Source organism: Euwallacea fornicatus, chromosome 26 (genome assembly GCF_040115645.1).
Source record: "Euwallacea fornicatus isolate EFF26 chromosome 26, ASM4011564v1, whole genome shotgun sequence".
Classification (NCBI taxonomy): Eukaryota; Metazoa; Arthropoda; class Insecta; order Coleoptera; family Curculionidae; genus Euwallacea; species Euwallacea fornicatus.
This window is the reverse complement of record NC_089566.1, coordinates 2,776,497-2,794,178: the sequence shown is the minus strand read 5'-3', so window position 1 is coordinate 2,794,178 and position 17,682 is coordinate 2,776,497. Positions and strand designations below refer to the sequence as shown.

Sequence of the window (17,682 nt, the reverse complement as noted above, 5' to 3'; positions counted from 1 at the left end):
GGCGACGGTTGCTCCGGCATTGGCCTGTTGGATCTCCCGATGTGACCCCACTGGATTTTAACTTGTACATACGGTAAGATAAAAGAACATGTTTACGCAACAGCGGTAAACCGTAAATTTTGCACCAACGTGTAACCAACTGCGTCCGTGAGCCCCATGCATGCAAGATCCAGAGAGTCACAAATCAGTCTTTAAATGTGCACAGTTCGGGGTGCTTTTTAGAAGTCATTTTAGGCATCTGAAGCGAAGATTAAACAATTGTATTATTTCATTGTTTACGTGAGGTTTAGACAAAATTCGAGTTATTTAAGGCGTTGTGAACATGTTCCATGGTTAATAGGATTTTGTATCCGTACAAACGTGCAAACGAATATTCAGAGCCCCATTACCTGTCAAATTGTTCAAACAATTGCGTCGTTCTCAACCATCGTGGGCTTCCAGAGTCATATCCGGGAAATATGCCAAAATAATCCAATATTTAGACACAATGGATTTTCCGAAACAATTTTATAATGCGCATAATGCATAATTCATCGTTTTAAAGGAACTTTAATTGCCTTTTAGCGCATTTGTTGCCATTAAAAACACACTTAGGCAGTCTAACCAGAGGAGATTCATGCTGAGCCAGCCTGTAGAGGGTAGAACCACTTTTTCCGAAATAATCCCCGGAATGTATTATTTTTCTAGATCTATTGGGGCCTTATTTTGGAAAAAAAAACTTAAAGCATTAATTAATATTTCGAGAACCGCTAGAGATAGGTAAAGAGATTAAAAGCAGAAATGAAGCCAATTTTTTCCGATGTTTAATGGATTTCCAGCTTGTTATTCCTATTACCTAATCAATATTTGAGGCTATTCCAATAATAAGTTTCCCGAAATTCTAGGCATTCCGCTCAATTCCCGTCGTTCCCAAATAAAGGAAATTTGCTGGTGTTAATCCAATCGAATCGAGAATGGCCCTAAAATTTATGTTTATGTCAAAGCGATTAATTAAAAGGCATTCACCTTTAAGTGACGCCATTGGCGCACGATTTAAACTCAGAATAATATGACAAACCCTAAATTAGCCCCTCTCTGTTCCGTCCAGATCCAGGGAATTTCGTCACAAAAAAAAAAAAAAAAAAAAAAAAAAAAAAAAAAAAAAAAAAAAAAAAGGAAAAAAAACAATAGTTTTAGGAGCTGAAATTCTCCTTGAGAGCAATATAGTTTGCATTTTCACTGTGTAATATATTACGATGGATAAACAAAGGGAGGCCCGCTGGTTGGAAGCAATTTATACCCAACTGGTTGTTTGATGCGTGATCGCATACGATGCGAAGCACCTGGAGTGTAAAAAATACCTTTCCAGATGTGATTAGTTGGGAAAACTGGATAGGCAACTGGAAAAGCCCTCGAGCTGTTTTAATCACGCTCGTAATATACTAATCGATACTGCCAAACGATAATGTTTTTTTTTTTTTTTCTTCTTCTTTTTGTTATTTACAACTTGCATTATGGGTACATCGAGACGCAATTTTTTTAACTTAAATTAGCCACAGTGGGTTTGAAAAGAGCCACAAGTGCCGGGCTGAACGGGAAAAAATGGATATTTCGCCGGTAATGGAATCATTTCATGGTAGTAAACACGGTTTAATTAGTTTCGGCATCAAACTGATAGATCGTAGTTCAACGTTAGAATTTTTAGTTAATCGGATAATCTTAAACGCCGCAAAAAGGGGTAAAATTTGGTATTAAATTAAACACCATTTTGGGTATTTTAACGTCTTTTTATAACCAAATTGGCACGACGGAATTTAGAATTATGGGTATTAAACGCGAATAATTTGAAAATATGATTAATAAAATTATGGGTTCACTACCAATCAATATTAAAACGTGTTTGGTAAATTAATTAAAGTGCGCTATCTGTGGTATTTGTTCCATATTTAGTAAACAGGGTGTCTGAATATTTCGTAGCAGGATCTCAACCACGTGTTCTACGCACAAAAATGACATTCAATTGCTACATAAACTGTATTCGAGAAATGCTTTGTTAAGGAAATACAGACTGTCCAAGTTTTGTTATTTTCTCAATTTACCTCCTACGGCTCCCACAGTTTTCGAGATACTCAACCGAAATTGCGGGCTTAAATTAATGGCATAACTAAACGGACGTCCTTCACATTATTCCCTGGTCGCGAGGAACCAGCAGAATACAAACCATCCACTAATATGGACGGGGCGTAGAGGACCAGTTGCTTGGCCGTCTCGATCGCACGATCTAGCACCTCTTCATTTTTATGTTTGGGGATTTATGGAGCAAAATGTGCACTCTGCTCCTATGAACTCCCAACAAAAACTTATGAGGCAAGTGAGAAATTTTGCCCCTAGAATAACTGCTCGGAAGTTAAGAGGTGTTCAGAAGGTTTTTAGGGCGACGTCCCAACTCATGCGCAGAACGTTGTGGCGATCATTTCGAACAAATTTCGTAATCGTTATTATTTGATGTTGGTTTAAATTATTATGTTATCGAATTAATTATTGCTCTTCAATTTAATCTCTATTTGATGTTATCTATTACCTTTCATTTTTCTTCTCTTGAAAGTGCGGTTTACACTCTCGTAGTGTGTGTGAGAGAATACAGCATCATTAGAATGTCGGAAACATCAGGAACCAACCAAATCTACTCAATGAGAAAAGCAGCATGCATTGCTTCGACACTTTGCAAATAACCGAAAAACAATGACAGATACTGACATGGTCGAAGCGTGTAAAGGTCTCTAAATTGAACAGGCATATTAAATCAATAGGTCACAACGCCAAAAAATATCACCCTGTAGGTTTCCACGATCACCTAGTACCGCCTATTGATGTGGACCTTGAAGAGCACCTTATAGTCAAAACTCGAGCTAAGTAAAAATTTTGGCAGCTATGAAAGACAAATTAAAAAATGTATAAAACTTGAACACCCAGTATTCTCTTAATAGAGAATTTCTCGAATATATTTTATACGGCAAACGAATAATACTTTTACGCGTACAATAAGTGGCCAAAATCTTGCTACAAAAAAACCGGACATCCTGTACTATTAGTTATATGGCAGACAAGGACCTCAGAAGAATGACGTATGGCGGTATATGCGGTTAAATTTTATTTTGCCGCACTGGCACGCATCGTAGAAACGCCTGCAGCACTGAAGGTACCGTAAAGATTATCGCAGTAATTTCCACATATGTTCGCTCACAATTGTGAGGTCATTGGAGATTGACGAAGTGTTTTCTTTGTGATTTTTGATCAATTGTACGTTTTGTAATTAATGAGGTTTTCGTTATTGCTTTTGTTAAGGTGTACTGACCTGAATCAACACTGGACAGCACATAGCACCTTCCGACGTTGTCCAAAAAAAAAAAAATAAAATTATATCTGGCAATTGATAATCCTTTTTTGAACCTTAAGAAAAGCTCGAGATGAGAGTAACTGTTCTTCGTCAGACCATTAGCCACTAGCGCAACTTTAATTATAGAAAATTGAATTTATAGGAACTTAGGCAGCCAAGTGTGCACTTTCGACATGCAGCGTGTTCCTTAATGTGGTGCTAATATTTCCAAGTGCGATTCACCAGGTCATTTCATGAGGAAAGGTTCATATGAACATATGTATGTCCGCAACGGCTCAGATATTTAACAACGTGGTGTTGGAATTTTCCCTTTCAAATCGTCATTTTTTGAACTTCTCAGAAAGTACTTTAGACATTACTTTTAATTTTGGCTTAAACAAGACATTAAACCCCGTATTTCAACGAGAAAATTAATTCTAATGATCAACCAGTGACGTCCCTACATACATGTCTTCCGATGGTAATTGCGGAAAAGTAGTACGCCGCTGAGGTTTTTTCGGAAGGATATATTTTTTGTAGACAGGTCACGTCTGCATGAAAAGGGTCTCTTATAATAAATTTGCAAAATATATAATATTTAATATAAATTAATAATTTATAATAAACTCTTCGAGTAGACAACTTTTATTGTTTTAATCAAGCGCAAGATAACTCTGCTGTGCTGTGAGGAAAGCGTAGAGGAGCTTTTGCACGTAACATTAACCAGCCTAATCAGGAAAAATGCCGGTGAGTTACCGCTTTCGTTATGAATAATATCGGAAAACGTCTATGCACGGACGTCCCTGGTTCCTTGCGAAAATACGAGATTGTACGTCCCATTGACACACACCAAAATCGAAATAGTGTCTAAAGATTTTTTGAAGAAATTTAACGATAATAGTTTGAAAAGCTAAAATTCAACACCCTGTATATAAAAATTTGAACCGATACAAATATGTGTTTATATAAACTCTTCTTCATAAAGTGACCTGAGGAATCACACCCCGAAACATTAGCACGACCTCAAGGAACACCCAGTATATTCGATATATTTTTTTCGAAAGCGTTGCGCCCTCTACAAATAGATGCGAAGTTTCCACAAGAGATCGCCCCCTTTAAACTCCTTCAAGCGACATTGAACTTCTTATTGGTGCTTCCATGTTGATGATGGTGCATGAACCACCGAGAATCTGGAGGTTTTTCGAACAAATAAACGTGATACTAATACACCATAAATTCTCTTCGACTCATGCCGCTTATGAGATGCAACATGGATATCGGGGAAATTAGCAAGCCAAAGTAGTCTAAATACATTAACAATGATCTCGTTTCACGGGAAAGCTCACATGAGACAATACATATTCGGGGAAAACTTGATGCGGTGTGTGTTAAGAGCTTTATGGTTTCGAAAACAGGAGGTATTCCATTGCATATTTGTCTCAACGAAAGAAAAGGAAAATCGGGTCTTGTTTTGACACCTGAAAAGACATACAGGGTGCTTTATGAAGAGACGGACAAACTTCCAGAGGATTTAAAGCTCGTGAACACAAATATTTCGATCGATTAAGGTTTGGTTCGTAATCGCATCGTTTTCGACTCACGGAATGTTTAATTCGTCCTTTTTTTACATCTTTTAAATGTTTCAAAAACGATGTGGAATAAAAACGGGAAACTGGGAAAACGCTATGACGAGACAAACCTGGACGCCCTGGAGTAGGCAGAACATTTCCACCCACAACAGTGGCGTCCTTGCGGCCAACCAACGTTTCCACATGTGTAAATACTCAGTACTGGACAGAACCATACTTTGGACGAGGGCCATTATTTTGCAATGAGGCACGTACCCACGCATGTTCGTCTCTATGCCATCCACCGCTACGAAACGAAATTAATTTAATCTCTCTTAAAGGGAATCGATGGAATATTAAAAAAATATATTGATATTAAGAAGTCAGTGGCGTGCCATTCTTTCACTAAAAACATCCAACTGAATCGACGCACGCGCGCCACCAGTGCGCGTGGAAATATTCTGCCCGCTTCAGAAGATGCACGTTGATCCTGTCACAGCGTGTCCCGAAGTTCACGTCCTTGTCCAGAACCGTTTTTGACATATTGAAAAATGTTAAAAATAATACGACATTGAACACTCAGTACCTTGGAAGGGAAGCGATTTCTTACCTAACTTTATTCGAACTAAATATTTGTTTTCGCGAGCTCTGCATCCCCTGAAAGTTTGTCGGGATGTTCACGAAACACCCCGTCTAGGGGGCCGAATGGTTTTGAAGCCTATTGATACGTTGCCGATCAGAGTTTCTGCTTACACAAACAGATATTTTACTCCAATTCCCTTAATTGATGCCACATTTCCCATAGAGGTTTTCTTGATTGACACAACGATGACCAACCGAATTTCGGAAGATGCAGTTTTGTCAACAGATAATGAGTTGAAAAAGTGAGGATTTGTTTAGGTTAGGAAAATTCGAAAAGCGCAAAAGAAAAATTGTTTTGGTCAAACGGTTTGACTGGGGACCTCTGGGCTTTGGAAATTGGAAATGTCGTCTGAAGTCAGAACGGTCGCGTACCACATGATCAGAAACAGATACTGAGCACATCGCTGCTGAACGGCCTACTATAGTAGGAGCCTACAATGCCGGCATATTTGCACTAAAGTGCTTAGATAGATCGATTGAGAAACGTCCATTGCATGCGAGAACCGACAAACAAGTTCGTACCGTACTTCTTTCTTCCCCTTTTTCAATTGCTGCTAGCTAACTGAAATAACGAAAACATGTTATCTGGACAAGTAATGCCAATAAAGATATTATGAGCTAGATGCAGTGAAACCTCTCTTTACGGACACTTTTCACAAGCGGACACCTGCCTCGACCGTGCAATTTCCTAGAAACCGCGAAGTTCGAACTCTTTTCCTACGTAAACGAGGCTCCCATGAGCGGACACCTCTATCGAACGGACGCGGACACTAACAGTTTGCCGCAGCAACAAAAACCTCCCACAAACGGATGTGAAACTCTGAAGACCGTCCAAAAATAAAATACACGTCATGTTGGTTACGTTGTTTGCCGCAAAAATGAACGTCGGGGCTTCCCCTTTATTTGGTTCTTAGCGAACGCGACTCTAGTTTTTATTGCGTTGCGTTGCAAGAAACGGAGCACATCATGGCACCTCCTAAAGAAGGTTTACGGCTCTAAAAGAAGAAGTAGAATTTGTACATATCGCTGAAAAAGATAATTTATGTGCGGGAAAGTTAGCAGAGAAGTCAGTTAATAACGAAAATCTCGTTGAAGGCGTTTTTTTCTTTATTTTTTTTTTAAGGTTTAAAATTGAAAAATTCCAGGCAGCAAATTTTTTTCTATTTTACAAAAAAAAAAATAGAAATTTCGTAAAACGTGGCAATCTGGTGATAATTTAGGGCAAAGACTTCATGGGTTGATCAGAAAATTGATAAAGAATGTCTGGATTGGTTCTCTCGAATAAGAACTCAGAACGCAGCAATATCAGGACCACTGCTGAAAGGCAAAGCTCAGGAAATAGCCTGCAGGTTAAAATACGAACGATTTAGTGCTTCTGATGGTTAGCTGCAAAAATGGACAAGAAGGCACGATACAAGAGCTAAATTCATGTCTGGGAAGTCGGCAGACGTGAACCACCAAGATGTCATGGAGTTCTGACTAAATCTGCCACTGCTTGACACTTAAATATGAAAAATGCGTCGGTGACAAAGTGTCAGAAACGGGACTCGCCATTTTATTCCTTGGCGGAGAATTTCCTTATTCCGTGACTGGAGGAAAAAAAATGCTATTGGTTATCAGAAAGGCTGTCCATCCACGCGCACTTAAAAATATTCCTATCAAAGACTTGCCGGCTACGTGGAAGTCAAACTTCAAAGCACGGATGACCCGTAATATAATGAAGGAATGGCTTTCAGATAAGGACACAAGAATGAGGATCCAGAATAGAAAAATACTTTTATTTCTGGATAATGCCGGTTCACATCCTCGGAATCTTAATGTAAAAAAAAAAAACATTTTTTAGCTCCTAATTGTACCTGGAAGTGTCAGCCTTAGACGTAATAAAAAACGTAAAATTCTTTTATCGAGACTTCGTTTTAAAACATATTTTAGCTAAAGTAGATGCTGCTTTGGATCCAGGATTGGCTGAATCTATAAATATTTTGGAAGCTTCGCATTTTATACGTACGGCTTGGAATAATGCTTCCCAAGCCACTATTAAAAACTGTTTAGCCAAAGCTGGATTCAAGACAAATTAAGGTTCTTTGCCTGCATCCGAAGAAGAATACGAACAGGAAGACTACCTGCCTTTGTCGCTTTCGACGCATCTCATAAGAAATTGCAAATGAGTCCGTAGCACTGCGGGACTGTGAGAATAGGCAAATTCAGACGAAATCATTTCTACAGACGAACAATGCAGTATTGATTGCGAGCGTGAGCAAGATGTGCAAGAAAATGATGTGAAAGGAGTCGTAATCACTGGAATCTCTTCCGTAAAATCCTGTAGTGAGGCAGTGAAAGCGACAGAAGACTCAGGAAATGTTTCTTTTTTCCTTTTTTTCTTTTTTTTCTTTTTTTTCTTTTTTTTTCTTTTTTTTTTCTTTTTTTTTTCTTTTTTTTCTTTTTTTCTTTTTTTTTTCTTTTTTTTTTATAGAGGAGGGAAATCTATAAACCTAGGAAATGTTTCTAGAGCAAGATTTTGTGGCATTTCAAAATCTTAAAAACGTGGAAAAAATTCAAAGTTGTTCACTTAAGTGACAACGAAAAACGACGAAAAAACCAGAGATTTCAGGTTTATTTCACTCTAAGCAACCTATTATGTTGAATGGGATTTTAGCCTGGTTTAGTTTCCCATAAAATCATTAAAAAAAAATATGCAGCTGCATTTTTGATTTTTTACTTCCGCCCTTCCCACAAGCGGAGAAAAAAAGGCTGGACCTAACGGTGTCCGCTTGTGAGCGGTTTCACTGTCTATCATTTCAGATCGCTATTTGAATATTGTACACTGTGGCCGCCCAAATTGCTGGTGTTTGTTGGAAACGAGCGGGCTCCTTCTGAATCAGATATTTTTGATGAATTCGCGCCACCTCGTATGCAACGAAACTTTCAACCGTTGCGGGACAATAATCATACGCGTAAGTTTAATGAAACATGAGCAGAAATGAAAATCATGATTGTAGATGTAGCGAGTGTGGAAACCTCATCTCTGCCGAATGTTGGTCACATAAGGTTTACGTACGTTATGGAGTGAGACGAAACTGTTTTGCCTTAGCTCATCGATGAGAGTCTGTAAAGTCGTGAGGGATCATTAATGTAGTATCGGCATTCAATGGGACATCAAATGTCCAACACTAGAGTAGACACGTGACGGTGGTTATATGCACTAAAGGAATCACCATTCAAGGAATAAAAGCCGTAAGTGTGCGTTTATCAACTAAAATGGAAGAACAAAGGGGGGAAGAGCGAGCGGACCGAGGCCCGTCTCATCTCAGTTCGTGGTTTTGGGACTGTGCGTTAATGACACGTTAATTCGTTGCAAAAAAGCATTGTGTTTTCGTTTGTTTTCGATTCTATTTTGTTTTTAATAGCACAATTAATAGAACAAAACACACATGTGGTCGTAATAAATACGTTTTAATGTGAGTTTAAGTCCGAAAAGGATAGGTAAGCTCAGATGCGTTGTACTCAAACGTCATAAGCCTACCAATCTTCTGGCTTTTTAGTCATCTAGTCATTGTTTGGTAACTGAGGTAGCGAACTACAATCAACCCTTAAATATGTACGTAATGTTATAATGTTCAATTGAAATATCCGGAATTTCTGCTCAACATCAAAATTCGTCTGGTGTCCAAACATATTCACGTTCATGTAAATATGTTGCATATGAAATCAGGAATATGCCCTGGCCATGTATAACCATGCATATGCATTGTAATGATGAATTTAGAGTTTTCGCGTATATTTATACCAATGAAAAAACTTCGTTGTCCAATGCGTATTCGTGCGGTCAGAAAAGGTCAATTAAAGCGAACTGTTCAAAACCATTCATTCGACGCGATCACTCTAACTCACATCCCCTCTTGCGCACCTGCCCCTAGTTCAGACCATTCAAAGTTGCTCCCGTGAAGTACCGACAGTACCAATAAAAGTCAGTAAGTTCGACCAATGTATGTATACTGCGTGACATAGAAAAATGAACACCCCGTAAAAATGTAATAATTTTTGGTGTGCGTGTTTCTTACGCTTAAACAAATACTTCATTGAAAATTGAACAAATTGAGTTATTAAAAACAAAAACAAAATTTTTAACATGTAGATCCTTCGCGGTGTCTTACACATTCCTGTATACGTCTAGGCATGGATCTAATGAGGTGATTGATGTCCCCTTGGGGGATCTCATTGCAGGCCGACTGGACAGCATGACATAACGCCGCTAGGGTTTGTGGGAGATAGGGTGAATTATGCAACCTTCTACCCTCGATATGCCATACATGTTTAATCGGTTAGAGGTCTGGAGATCGAGGTGGTCAAGGTAGCAAATCGATCGAGTTTTGTGGAAACAAGTCCATAGGCAGTCTAGCCACGTGTGGCCGTGCATCGTCTTCCTGGAAAACTGAATGAACAGGACTTCCCAAGTAAGGTACGAGATGAGGTTCCAGGATTTCTTGGATGTATCGTTGGGCTATCATGCCGTCTCTAATGAAAAGTGAAGGTGGCCTGCTACCATATGCCCCAAACCATGGCCCCAACTGTCTGATGGACGCACCTCTGTATCGTAAACTGAGAATCTCGTCTTCTTCTTGCTCTTTTCCGGCCATCATGCATACCCAAACCAAATTGGCATTCGTCACTTCACGTGACATTATCCCATTCCAGATTCCAACGTATCCGTTTACTGTGTCACTGCAGTCTGTTTTGACGATGACTCCAGGTGGGGGATAATACAAGATGGGGACGGTAGGAAATCAGTTCAAAACTTCTTATCCGACGATAAATGGTTCGAGTCTCAATGGGCCTTCCGTGCTCAGCAAACCACTGATCCACCAGCGTCCTCGACGAGACGAGACTCTCTCCTAGGGGCACGATTCGAAGGTGGCTACCTAGGCGTTCTGTAGTTCTTCGGAATTGTCCAGTACCTCTCCTTCTGCCTGTTTGCTCTTCTTGGAACCATGCCTGACCACATATCACTACGTCACGGTAATCCATCGCTAGTGGCGATTTCCCTAAATGACCGATGAGCCTCTCGTGGATCCACCACACGAGCTCTCTCAAACTCGCTCAATTGATGAAAATTTAGCTGCATTTTGCATCTAGGCATATTTGATTAATCTAAAAGCACTCTCTAAGCGCACTATACAGCAATAAATGATATTTTGCAGTCACATTGTTGATGTTTTATTGCAATTTTTATAATGAAAAAAAAAACTAAAATTCCTGATAACTCGTAAATACCTTAATAAATATGGCTGAAAATTTTATCGTTTTTTGCGTTCTCATATGCAAATAGGCATACCAAAAATTATTTAAACAAAACCATTTTTACGGGGTGTTTTCTATATTACCCAGTATATCATATTGCACCTCCAGCTCTCTCTCGAATTCCTTCAAAAATATTATTCTGAAACTGAATATTACTATTTAGATGTGTTGAAGCTCGTTCAGGTTATTTGCACGTGTAACACTGGAAACAGTTTTTACTATGTATGAGGTATAAATTTCGAGGCCACCACCGTTGAGGCCTCACAAACTATGAGAAATGCAGTTTTGCGTGCGTTAGCAAAGTTACGCAATCACCTAGTTACTTAGCAAAACGAGTCTTGGGGGCTAAAATAAGTCCCAGTGGCTCGGAATACTTAAATTCGGGAAAAAACTGTAACTTTTTGAGACCTTCTGCACCACGAATTCAAACTTCCAGGGAAGGAGTTGAGGTGTTCCAGGGAGGGAGTTGAGGTGTTTCAGGGAAGGAGTTGAGGTGTTCCAGGGAGGGAGTTGAGGTGTTCCAGGTTAGGAGTTGAGGTGTTCCAGGAAAGGAGTTGAGGTATTCCAGGGAAATGTCCTCTCGAAATATCTTCTCTCTCGTTTATTAAAAAAAAAACGTCAAAACATGGTAACTTTATAGGAAGGGGCACTTTAGTTGGTCGAAAAGTGGTTTTCGATACATCATCCCTCTACCGCTGGAAACGGCCCATATTCGCGATTAACATCCAGATCTTTGACGTTTGCTCATTTTCTACAAGACTGACGTAGAAAAATGAAGGCTTGACCATGTAGAGAATAAAATTATCTTTCAAACGATGTATAACACAACCCCTCTTCCAATTTTAAAATTTCAAAAGGGCGGTCTCTAGGAGTGGGGGGATGACATGTCGAAAACAACTTTTTCGCCAAATGATGCCCCCCTTCTTAACGAAGTTGCCGTATTTTCTCGTTTTTTTTTTTTTTCAACAAACCACCGACAAGATATTCGGGATGAATACATTTCCCTAGGACACCCTGTATGTAGCTACTTAACTGGTGATTGAAAACGTTTGAGTAGTCGCCCAGCGCGCTTGTGGCGGTTTCTTAAAAACGCATAGCCAGGTCATTATCAGTGATTAGTCTGTAGTTTATCCTTTTGGAATTCCTTTCTGTCTGAATGGGCATTAAAGTCATATTTCTGCACACACCACGCAATTAATTTAGCCTTTAGTGCCGCTGAACTAACAGACAATATTTTTCGTCAACACCAATAATTCCCTTTACGTTTGCGAAAGCCATATTTTATCCCGATGACCTTATAAATAAGCCTCACATCTTTCAGTTTTACCTGAAACATTCATTATATTTTGGCAGTGAAGAAGTGTTAGCCTCAAGTTTAAGACTGACGAGAAAACTTCCGGTTGGTATATAGAAACGTGGTTTGTAAAATGCATGCGATAAAAACTCGCTACCAATACAGGGAGTCCAACGAATGCGGGCCGCTATCCGCACCTTGAAAACTACGACTAGAAAAAGTTGAAACTCGGGCATTATACTTAAGTGGAGGTGATCTACTGGTTCAAAGTATTCTCATGAAAATACCACTTCCGGTTACACCGGAAATGAATGTCGACTCGCTTATTTTAAATGGAACACCCTATATATTATAACAAATTTCGATTCTGTGGAACATTATGAATTTTTCTCGTGTGTAGGGTTTTAAACCAAATTTTTACGGTTTTCGAGACATTCAAAATTTTCCAAAAAAAATATTTGGGTTCCAGCCGTGAATGCATCTCCTACTCGTTCGAAAATGGCTAAGTAGTTTGTAACGTCTAGAGTTACTAGGTGGCGCTACTCGCCAGAATCTAAGTATGGCGGCACTCGCAAGTGATTCGAACGAATATGATCTCATTATGTTTATTATTTACCGTGAATACAACAAAGCATTAACCAGAACACGTCATACATTTGGTGTTCGATATCCAGACGAATCGAAGCCATCGCGAAAAATCCTCAAACGCACAATGGATCACTTTGAAACGAGCGGATCTGTCAAAACGTCTTGCAGAAGAAAGGAGCCTATTGTCGACGATTGTTGCGCCATCTGGTAACTCTAGACGTTATTGAAAATGAATTGTTAAGTGCTGAACGTTGAAAAGTGTTTTTCTTAAATAAAATGAAAACGGTTAGATTTAGATGTAGACGATTGAATCGAAAGTAGTACTTATTTTTCGTATGTTTCGAAATGCCTTGGATTGGTTGCTATGGTTATTAAAGGAAGCCAATTATAGAGGACGAATTTTAAAAGAATTTTTTACAGTTTAACAGATTTCCAAAAAAATTAAAAATTTACCAAGGCATAACCTGAAAATAATTTGAATTATTTAATGTTGTTATTGAAAATTAAATAAAATTTCATATTATGGAAAATCGGTAAAAAAATAGGTATGGAACGCTATAGTATCAATTGAAAGGGAATTAATTAGTGATTCTAAGCAGTACGTAAAAATGTATATATTCCATTTGAAATGAGAAAGTCATGCTAAATTATAAGGGAGTAAAATTCGACCACTATTTTTGCTTACCCTGTATATCATTTTAGTAAATAATTCATTCTAGTCTGAAGATTAGTTTGTACTTAAGAAGCAATAGTAAAGAAATAATAGCGAAACAGCTCATTTCACCTAGCAGAAAAAAATGTTCTCAACTCTTGCATTTTTGTATTTTTTTTAATTTTTCAAAAAACCGATTGTTTCAGACCCAATGTGCGTTATACAAACTTGTACTATTTCCTTCTTATAATTCCAAATATGCAATAAAATATAGGGTGTTCCATTAAAAAAAAAAACATACGTTTGAGATGTATCTTTTTTTACATACACCCTGTATAAATGAAAATATTTTTAAAATGTACCTTGCAGGGTCCTACATACACCTCTAAAAGCAATTTTCGATCAAACTATTAATAAGGACGTAACACCACGGGGCGCTCTCGGTGCCCCACCCCGTATATGGGGTTTTCCATTTCAAATAAGCAAGTTGACACTCATTTTCGGCGTAACCGGAAGTGGCATTTTCACGAAAATATTTTTAATCAGTGGATCACCCCCACTTCAGGGTGACGCCCACGTTTCAACTTCTTCCCAGTCACAGTTACCAAGGTGCGGATAGCGGCCCACATTCGTTGGACGCCCTGTATAGAACGTCGTGTGCATGGCAAAAGTTTATTTAATTGGCACTAAAAAGGTAAACCGAGAAAATAAATAACGAAACAACTACCTGCCTCATATTTACCTCGAGTTTGGTCATTAGAAGACATCTCAATGGGCGGAGTGGCAACAGAAACGGAGCAACTGTGTTACGTTAATCTGACCGTTGATAGAATTTCGGGATAAGGAAAATGCCGATTTAAAATAATTAAATGTTTACAAGAAGGGGGCATTTGAAGGATACATAGCGATCAGGTGCAAATCAAATTACTCCGCTGCTAACAACGCCAAATATCATATTTAGATTTAATAAACATGGGAACGGCGTACCTACATGTGAATTTCAGTTAATTTTATTTCGGCACCGACGATTTATAATGAACGCTTTCAAGAGAGGAAACGATCTAAATGGCTTTTCAAAAAATCCAGGGAAATTTCACTATTTACACTAGCAAATTCAGATTTTTCACTACGTCCTTATACGCACCCACATAGCGCGTACAGGATGTTCATTTGACGGCCCTTCGAACCCTACAAGTTGTTTGCACTTTGATAAAAAAAAAAAAATCAATTATGGAGACGTAAATGGGGCTAACGAAGGTGAATTTTAAGACAGGTGAGAGTCCTACAGGGTGTCCCATAGAAGCGCGCCGTCCTAAACTGTCATTTTTTTTTTTTTTTTTTAATGAGACCATCCGAATTGTTTCAACGCGATAGAGCGTTCCTGTGGTGCTCTGTGTCAGGTCTTCGCTTTTTTTTAACTCTAAAGTGCAGTTATCCGAAGCTATGACATCTCGAAAGCAATTTCAGGTGGTCGCAGGGCCTTGAAAAAAAAAATATCGCAGTTAAGTTAGATTTTAATCATTTCAGGATGGACTCCGGCGTAGAATCCTCTTGGGAGGCGGAACTACTCCCTTTTCCAAAAGTACATACAGGGCGTTCACAATAGCAACGCTAACATGCACCTTTTCAACTTCAACCTCCTTGGTTTCTTCCAACAGAATGGCGCATTTTTTGTGACGTAGAACTGAAGACTTTGTTTGCCCGTTGTTATAAAATAATTTAATGTTTATCTTGAATGTTAATGGAATTGTTAATTATTTCGGGAAAACCTGCATTCATGGCTAAGTACTTAAGTGCTTAGCACGCGTTGCCATGGTTTCGATGTTGTTTACCGTAAGTGTCGGGAGCAGCTTCACCTCCTGACTAATTTCACTTACACTAATTTTTGGGTTCTACTGCTGGGAAAGTGATGCGTAGTTCACGTTCTTCCCCCGAGGCCCTCTTCTTTCAACTTTTCATTTCGTAATTAACATTTCCCCTCCGTTCAAAGCGCTCCTTTAGACGTTCTGGGCTCCTTATATTAGAATGTCCTCCATTAGAAAATCGTTGTGTCGGAATGTGATAAACAATTTCCATCACATGAACCAATTACATAAATCATGCTAATAAGTTCTTGTTGAGAGTGCTTCGTTGCGATGACCAGTTTCAAAACAAAGAGGTTTCGAAGGAACAGGAAACCGTAAATGGACTATCGAAATTTCAAGCAAAAAAAAAAAGTAAAAACTACGCCAATGCATGCTAAACATGCAGGGACTTTGCGATGAACGCAGGTTTTCCCGCGATAATTCATAGTTCCATTAACGTTGAAGATGAGTATGATATTATTTTATAAAGAAATGAAGAAAATGTCATTTTCTTTTGTTTCCCGTCGTCGAAAATGAGCCATCGCGTTTGAAAAAAATCAAGAAAATCGAATTGGAATGGGCGAAATTTAAAGCTGTTGTCGTGAACATCCCGTATGTGTTTTTGGCTAAACGAGTGTTCCTGCAAGCTAAGGTGATTTTATGGGAGAATCCGTCCGAAAATGATTGAGATCTAACTGAAACCAACTGCGATATTAATTTTTTTAGGCACTGCAGCCAGGGCAAAAGGACATAGGCACCAGCAGGATTTGATCACGTGAAAGGAACGAAGGTGGTTCCGTTACGAAAAAACTTAATGGCGCCTCGCCTTTCTGGCAAACCCTGTAGGGAGGCCCCTAATTTGAAAATTTACCGTGATCAGCTTCGTGCACATCCCCATAATTGATTATTTAACTGAATCACTCGATAAACTCGTGGAAGTGCGAGAGGCTGTTAAATGGACACCCTGTACGTACGCATATATGTATATACGCGTAAGTTCACTAATCTAATTTCCATATGCGCACTTTAACTTTAAATCGACAGCTTGTTTTTATAGGTTCATATTTCCAACAATATCGTTTGATTGTTTCGTTTGGGTTTCCGACACTTCTGAGAAATATAACACATTAAGCTCCAAATAAACAATGGCCAGTATAAATTATAAGAAAACACGAAACATCCAATAAATTCGGAAATATATCGAAAAATTATTTGTTTTTATTTTTCATGGTCGTTTTCTTTCGATAAATCACACAGGAAAATTTATCTACATATTTCCCGTGTACTCAGCAAAAGATTCGAAAATTGTCTGTTGGTTTTGTTCACTTTGATAGATGAGCAATGTGTCATACCCAGGCGAAATGCGTGAGGTCTGGAGGCCCTCAGGAAATTGCCTGCATTTTCCCTTAGTAAAGGCCTTCGAAGATAAATTCGAGACCTTTTTAATAAAATATCAAAATATATACCTGTAACCGCGCGTTGCGATGTTTCAAAGCCTGAGCACTCACGAACATTACGGTATATGCGATAAAACTGGCAAACTGGATAGGAATCAAGAGACGGGATCATACAGTGTCCCGGAGGCGAACATTGATCCTGCGCACCCTTAGCGCGGGAGGAACTAGGTCTCAAACCATAATTTACTTTAGAACCCAAATACTCAAAAAATTGTTTGAGGGTTCGGTTTCGGCACTGTAACGTCCGTTACATCGTTGGTTCGGAAGGGCACTGCTACGGGTCAAAAATTACTCATTCGCGGGGATGAGATTTTGAAATTGACACTTTTAATTACAATTTCGTTTGGCACAAACAGTGAGAAGTGAAATCTTTTATAATCTCAAGACAGCGTCGTATCACTTGAATTAAAATACATTTTTAACGTAAGCGCAACAGACAGGGAGTACCTCTCCCCCGTCTCCTTCCCCGCGACTGGCATTTGTATCAGTTTTTTCATAAAATTCCCTCGAAGTTTTTGATTCGACCTTTTGACGCAAAATAAAATAATCTTGCAACTTACGGTCGAAAATAAACTTTTACTTATTTAAATTTTAGCCGAAAAAATGAAAATATTTAGATTCAGGGATCGAATCATGAAAGTTGCATGTGTAAATCTGGTCTACTAGAAAAATCCAAATAACACGTTGGGATCGTCCGTTTTTCATGTTGTTCATTAAACAGCGTTAATAAAGAGTTTTTCCTGCAAGGCCGACTTTTGTGCTGTCAGCATTCTTCAACTTCAATGAGGAAAAATCTACTTTTTCGGCCCTTAAAATTTAAAATGATGACTTGTGAATATTCCTTTTCCTCGTATGAGGCTTTGTGAAGTAGCACTCCAGGCGAATTTTTCATTACCATAAACATTTTTAACTAGCTAATTTTAATTGTCTCACCCTGTTCGCTTTTGAAAACAGTTTTCATGCCAGTCTCGAGAAGAAATATCC

The 17,682-nt window shown here is 38.7% G+C and overlaps 1 protein-coding gene across 2 annotated transcripts in view; it reads right to left on the bottom strand.

The window, feature by feature from the left end:
- The window catches only part of LOC136347069 (protein qui-1), a 124,381-nt gene extending 107,598 nt beyond the window's left edge, over nucleotides 1–16,783 (bottom strand). The window contains exon 1 of one of the 2 annotated variants that reach the window (XM_066296714.1): nucleotides 16,708–16,783. The gene's annotated coding sequence lies outside the window, so the exon portion shown is untranslated. Of the gene's footprint in view, nucleotides 1–14,139; nucleotides 14,191–16,707 lie in introns of those variants that run through there. The other variant, XM_066296715.1, reaches the window with a different exon arrangement.
- Between the last annotated feature and the right edge of the window lie 899 nt (nucleotides 16,784–17,682).